The sequence below is a fragment of the Anas platyrhynchos genome, chromosome 4 (assembly GCF_047663525.1).
Source record: "Anas platyrhynchos isolate ZD024472 breed Pekin duck chromosome 4, IASCAAS_PekinDuck_T2T, whole genome shotgun sequence".
NCBI lineage: Eukaryota > Metazoa > Chordata > Aves > Anseriformes > Anatidae > Anas > Anas platyrhynchos.
In genome coordinates, this window is record NC_092590.1 from 20,740,501 (window position 1) to 20,747,789 (window position 7,289).

The window sequence follows — 7,289 nt, forward strand, 5'->3', positions numbered from 1 at the left end:
GCCAGAAGCTGTTATGGTTAGCAATAGCTGTACCTTCTCTGGTAATTTATTATCAGGATCTGTAAGGCAAGTAGCAGCACAGCTCCCAGCACTCCAGGCACTTTGCAAGCCAGCACTGGCTTCCAGTATAAACTGAATTTCCAAACAGAGAAATAAATTGCGTGTTATTCAGTAATATTTGATAGTTCATATCTGTTATCATAGCCTGTACACAATGCATACATTTTAATCTCCACCATCTTTCTTTCCTTTTGAGGACTATTCCATGATAACACTGTGCTTTGAGTTAGAGATTGCTTTTGTCATTAGTGTCAGTACATCACCTGCTTGACAAATAGTGTGCAGACTGTCCCTGAGTGAATAACTGCAGCTTAAGCCCTTTCACCTGTGACAGACATTTTTTCACTAGCCAAGTTAGGCTATGTCTCTGTGATAGTGTAACATGCTCTCTGATTCAAAAAAAATAAATAAATAAAATACGTCAGACAATGCCACAACCACACAAAACCCACTCTGACTCATGCAAACCCTGAAATCAATAGTAAGTTCTTGTTCCTTAGAAGCATCAGGCCAAGTCCTAAGAAAAAAGTCTTAACATTTCAGATTGTTTTGTGCAGATGTGAAAACCAGCAAGGACTCAAGTGCTAATCATGCTTTGCTCATGTAAAAATCACTCAGGGAAATAGCTGCTGTCCTGCTGTTTCTCACAGACAGACGACAAACTGTTTTCAAACAGCAAGCCCCCTGGCCCCACAGTCCCACCTTCCCCAACCTTCTGCTGCATGGACCTACACAAACAGTGATTTACAATTCTTATAAATTCTGTTCTCCAGATCATTTTTCCCAGCTGGTTCTCCAGATACAAGCCGTTAAATGAATTTCAAACAACACAACTTCACACCAGTTTCAGTTTACTTTTAATGGGCTTGTTACTTATAAATACTTACGTAACTAATACCTTTTTGAAAGACTGTGGGGGAAAATTTATCATCAATTTACAGCAGAGAAAACAGAAGAAATTACCTAGTGGTAGGATATTACTTCTCAAAAGAATGAGCTATCAAATAGTAAGATAAAAAATTTAAGTGCAGATCCTGCCTGAGCCTGATCACAGAATCATATGCCATAATTTAAAGGTATGTCCATACAGCCAAAGAGGTCTTTAAAAGTTTTGAACCTGCCTGAGAACTATGTGAAAGTAGTTCTTATCAACACTTTATTGGCTATTTTTCATCTGTACAGACTACAGAAAATGTAGAGTAGGTATGTGTTGGCAGGCGTTAGTAGAATGGAGCACTTTAAAACTATTTGCTGTGCTCTGGTCAGACTGACCCTTATTCTAGAAATGTAGCCTCCTAGTGAAATTCAACAAGGAAACTTTACATAGAAATAAATGTATATGAGATCTTGGTCCTGTGTCCAAAAGGCAATGAGAAAAATAAATTTTATAAATGTTGTAAAATATTTTTACATCAATATGAGTAAGGTTTTTATTTTTCATCTGCCAAAATCCATCAGTCATTCATAGCTCATATGGAATAAATTTAAGGACATAGTAAAGCTAAGAAATTGGCTGTGAAATATTTTTTCTCTTTATTCATATGTTAGAATCAAAACCATAAAAGAGACATAGAGAACTGTTATACCGGGTAGCTCCCAGTAAGCTCAAGTAGCACAGCAGCTGTAAAACTGCAGAAGGCAGACTTACCTGCAGATAGACAGACAGAGGAAAGGCAAACTTTATGTAAAAAATTATGAGCAAGTGACTTCCTGAGTCAGAGTCCACAAAAGTTACAGTGGTTTGAAATTTAGCCTGTTTTTGAGGCTTAGTTCGGTGTTCAAAATGAACGCAAAGGCTAATACAAAATTATCAAAAGTTTTCAGTAGAAATTATTCATTTTCCTTTCCTTATGAAAGGACATCTTTATACCTCGAGTATTTTAACAAGCCTTCTAGAAAATAACAGTAAGTCAGCAAACTGCAATTCTATTTTTATTTTTTAGAACTTCAATGGAGCTGGAGTTTTCAAACCAACACAAGCAGCTTTCTACCAGAAGGAATCAGAAAATGCAGCTTATCTTTTTGGAAAAATGAAAAGAAGAGTAATCTGAAGGCACCATGTAGCTGGATTTACACCTTTGTTGTTTCCATCCATAAGAAAAATGTGTTTTTTTCCTTCCTATATGATTTATAGTCACTTCATTGTCTTCATGGATCACTAAAAAGTGCAATAGTATTTGGTGTATGTTTTGTTATATCTCAAATACTCTGACAATTTTGAGGATTCATTCTTAGGATGTCAAAATAAATACCGTTTTAGGTAGATTGGTTTCATTTAATTGCCTTTTTTTTAAAAAAAGTCAGTCCCAAATGGACATAATCTAAAATTTTACATTATCTTTACTGCAATTATATTCCTTAAGAACTAAGCTTAATATTATCATAAAATATCACTTATTTTATAAATTTCAAAAATGATTTATCTTCAGAGGTAATTCTGCATTCCCAAATTTCCAGCAATTATTCTCTCCCTGAAGTCTTTAATCAGTTGGGTTTAATATTGTAGACATTGTCTGCTAATATTTAATAATCATGTGTAAGCATCCTATCCATATTTTATTTAATATAAAGGAAAAGATAAGGCAAAATCATGGTGAGCATTCTCTTCACAAAGACAGTGGGGGGTGGGGAGGAGCAAACTATTTGCAAGTCTGCAAGTAGAATACCAGATTGTTTTGGAAAGTGTGTTGAAAAATATCCACGTATATGAGGGTAACTTTTGAAGAAAAAGTACTGGATGGCAGGAAGAAAATCAAACACCATTCAGGAAAAATGCAAGCTCCTGAAGGAAATAAAAACAAATGAACAGCATCCGAGACTCTCTGTATTTGTTGACCTCCCTCCTGAAAAAGCATTTAAGGGAATTAGCAGCTATTAAAATATAGAGCTGTGCATTATTAATATAATCCTTGGTTAACATTTGGAAGGCGTGTTTAAGATAGGATATACATCCTAAGTACTAATTATTCAGTATGATATAAAAACCCTTATCTTTCTGGAAAAAAATAAAATAAAAAATGAACCAAGCAGTGGTTTTAAGAGCAGAAGTGTTTGCAGATTATAATCAAAAATTATTCAAAGAAAATGAGTTCGTTCATTAGAGCCTAGCCAAGTTGGTATAAGAGATGCAACTCCAGCTCATGAATCAATCCTGTGAAAATTTGTAGTCTATGATATTGAATTCTGCGCTGGTTCTTAAAAAAAGAGTCAATAAGAATAGAGTGGAAATTAATCATAGTTTATCGATAAACATTTTAGTATTCTTAAGAGAGCTCCTTACTGTTGTGTGAAACCTGCAAACAGGGCTATTTTCCATTTAATTTGGCATCAGATGGAATGCTGGAAAAATATAGAAAATTCAAGATTGGCTAAGAGTCCAACAGAGACTCTGCATCAGAGGAAACTGCGTATTTCCATGTTTATTACTGTCAACTGTAATAGAAAAAACGAAAGTGTCCCTGTGGATTTTAATTTAAAAAATATAAAAATTAAAAATTGAAGCTAATGGTTGGGACATTGAGGTAAGACTCTTGCAAATATAAGAAAACATGCAATTAACGTTTTATGAAGGCCTGTAATGTCTGTTTCATGTATTTCAAAGAACTCACGTGGGCCTTGGCCATATGAGGGAGGAAAACCTCAAGGAATATAGTAGGCACCATGGAAACTAGTGCATATGTTGCATACCAACATACTTGAAAACAAGAAATTATCTGGCTTTGAGCTTACAATGAAGCCGAAAAAGTGCTTTATTATAAGTAATAAATATATCTGCAAAGAAATGTGCCAGGATAAATCACTGCTAGTGCAAGTTTTGTATTTGCAGCTCTTTAAAATCAGGAGAGTCAGACAAGTCACAGAATAAACCCATCCCAGTGCATCAGAGCTTCCTCACATGACTCTCTTTGGTCCTAGTGAGCTAACTGGAGTAAATGGGGCTCTGGGATTTGACGGGGTGTGAATCCTCCCTGTGTATTAATGAACAGAAAACCAGCTGGAGGTTTGGGAGCTTCTTCTATTACTTGCAAGCCAAGAGGATTGGGAAAGCAGAGATCCCTGGCACGGCTATGGCAACAGGGTAAGTGTGACTGACTGAACAAAGAGACCGAGCAACGATTAAATTACAGAAAGCTAGGAAAGGCAGGCTGATAACACCCTACCAGGATAACTGGACTCAGACTGCTGTTGAAAAATACAGACCGAAAAGCAAGGCTGTAGGCAAAGCACTGGGTCAGCTAAACAAGACAACTGTGGAAGGAATTAAGGACATCTGGTGGGAGAAGGGATGAAGTTAAAGATGTGGGAGAGCAGGATCAAATTCAGATTAAACTTGCTGAGCAGTTTTGTACTCAGGAAGCCTGGAGCATAAAAGCAATAGGATTTAGACTGGAAGAAAATACTAAACTACTCTGAGCCTTATGGATGGAAACAAATGCAGAGCCCATCCTCTCCAGATTTCATTCTATTGCCAGGTTTGGAAAGAACCTCAAATCCCTGAACTTCACCATTCCTTTGTGGATATAGCACATTTCTCAGAACATTTCTCAGCAACCCAGTGCACAATTTTGTAGTAAATGATAACCTAGATCTGAGGACCAATCTTAAATGCTAGTAATTCAGCAGTAATTTACCATTTAGTAGGTTATACAGAAAGGTTATACTGAAAGGGACACTGCAAAAATTGGAGTACAACACCTAAATATTCTCCTCCCTCTCACACTCATGGTACAGACACAGGAATTATAGTACTTCACTTACACGATCACATATTGTCCCACCTCACTGAATACATGAGCAAAATCAGCAGCTAGTTATTATTTTTCTTTATGCCTGTGAGTTCAACATATTGTTCTATGCATCCACTGCTCTGAAATCAGGGTAATTCATTTTCATTTTCCTTTTTTTTTTTTCCCTAGAATTATCATCTTTATTTCTCTAAATATTTTTGAGCTTCTCAAAAACATTAATATTTAAAATACCCATGTGAACTTAACAGGTGGAATATTACTGTTTGACTGTTTTTAACCTTGGGCTAGAAGAGTCAAAAACATCCAATCATTTTACATTTTTTAACTCACTCTTTGCACAGAATTACAGTACATATACATCCCCCTTTGGAGGAAAAACAACACACTTCCATTTTAGAACTAAGCAGACTCAGAGAAAAGTCAGTACAAAGCTTTTTATCATTTCTTAGGCAGAACAGAACGAAGTTTTTCAGCCTCTCTCAGTCTTTACTTTACATTACATTCAAGTGATAGAGCGTGAAGATTATGTCACAGAGGTAGCAACAGAAGATATGGCAAGACATGAGGTGCCACATTTGGCATGTCAAGATAGGCTTAGAAAGCAGGATTTGATTGCTTTATGGGACAGGATAAGGAACAAAGGAAAGAGGGATAGGGAGCAATTCTGCTTCAGCAGTTTTTAACCTTGTCAACAGCAAATATGTTCCAGGTGAAGATTTGTACACAACACCACAATAATCCATTAATTCTCTCTCTCTCTTTCTCTTTCAGGTAGGATTTTGAGCAGAACAAGAGTCCAACTCCATATGTTTTAAAAATCGTCCCAGCTTTAAGGGACCTGAAGATATACCACAAAAAAAATTCCACTTCAAGCAAAAATCAAAACAGTAGGAACCAACAATCCTGCAGAACTTTCCATCAGAGTAAGCCTAAATTGAAAAGATACATTAGGAAAAATTAAGACAGACTTCCATCGATTTCAACAAGCTTTGGATAAATCTAAATAAGGGTAATGTGGATAAAATCTAAAGATCTTTAAAAAACAGATAATCCAAACTGAACAAATTAAGTAAAAATTGAGGAATTCGATTCTCAATTTAGAAAGCAAACTTGTGGTAATTTTCAATTTGAGTTTAGGCTGAATTATTTTTCATGATGAGTACTATCTGATTTTATCTGAGTATCTAGTATATTTTGTCACTGTCTAGATTAACAGTGTAAATATTGATTACCTTGCCAGAAAAGTCACATTAATGAAAATTTAAATTCCCATATGCCATACCCATCTAAGTTAACCTCTTAATTGAACCCCAGCATCAATATCACTTCGTGCAAAAGCCGGAAACTTCCCTTGGAAGTATCATAAAACAAATATTTGTATAGTATACTTCCTGTGCTATTTCTGAGGTGGAAGTCAAGCCAATACCAAAACCTGACAGACATCTCCTCTTGAGTTCACTTGAGTTAGGAACAAGATCTTAAAAAGTGATTCTACATCCTTTGAGGTGAAGGGGTTATTAAATAGAAAGAATGGCTTCTTTTCTTGTAGCTAGGATTTAAGAAGTGTTTCTCTGCAGGGTTCCAAATAAAGTGACAAATTATTGTTTGTTTGAAAGATTTCTCGTTCATAATCACCTCACTGTATAAAACTGAATTATCACAGGGAAAAAAAAAATATATATATATATTATTTTGGAATACAGGGAGCTACAGATAAACATAAAAAGTACATCACTGTTTGCCCTCCTTACACAAGCATCACTGAATACAGCAACAGGACAGTTCTGAGACAGAAACAGAAGTATAGATATCAAGATGTGCAATGCAAACACGAATCAAATATATATCTATATATCTGCAGATACACTGTGACCAAAAAAAGAGAAAAAAAAAAAAGAGTAAAATGAAATAAAACACAGAAGAAAGCAGGTGAATACTTTGAACTATAAGCCACATATTTATATTTATAGTCAAAAAATTGAGGCAATATTTGCCAAGAAAACGCTCTTACTCTTTTTTCTCTTCTTAATGCAGCTACTGGTTCAGGTACCAGATAATATTCAACCTTCTCTGTTCAACCTTATCAGTATTGCATATATACCACCCATAATTTTGCTTATTAACATGATATCCCAGCTCTTTGAATCAAAGTCACATTTATGCCTCATTGAATATAATCTTAATTACTGCTAAATACTAGGATGCTATCAACATGTACATAAGCTGCATCTGGTGCCATGTTAGAGGAATTTATTGAGATTTCATTCAAAATTTTGCATTTATATTTTAATATTTACTTTTCATCAAGGGTTGAAATGTAGAAACTAATCTCTTCCCATATATTTTTTATTAAAATACAAAATATTTTGTATCATGTGTGACTTAAACCAGGTCTGTGGCAGGAGAGGGTTTCAAGGGAATTCAAGTGTTGATGGTTGTGCTAAGAAACCGTGCTGATAAAAGGGACAAGAGTCTTTTCTT

The 7,289-nt window shown here is 35.3% G+C and overlaps 1 long non-coding RNA gene across 1 annotated transcript; it reads left to right on the forward strand.

Annotated features, from left to right (window-relative positions):
* Nucleotides 1–979: 979 nt before the first annotated feature.
* LOC110353748 (uncharacterized) lies at nt 980–3,089 on the forward strand. Its single transcript, XR_002404648.4, has 2 exons — nt 980–1,136; nt 2,004–3,089. It is a non-coding gene; the product is annotated as an uncharacterized lncRNA (long non-coding RNA).
* Nucleotides 3,090–7,289: the final 4,200 nt, after the last annotated feature.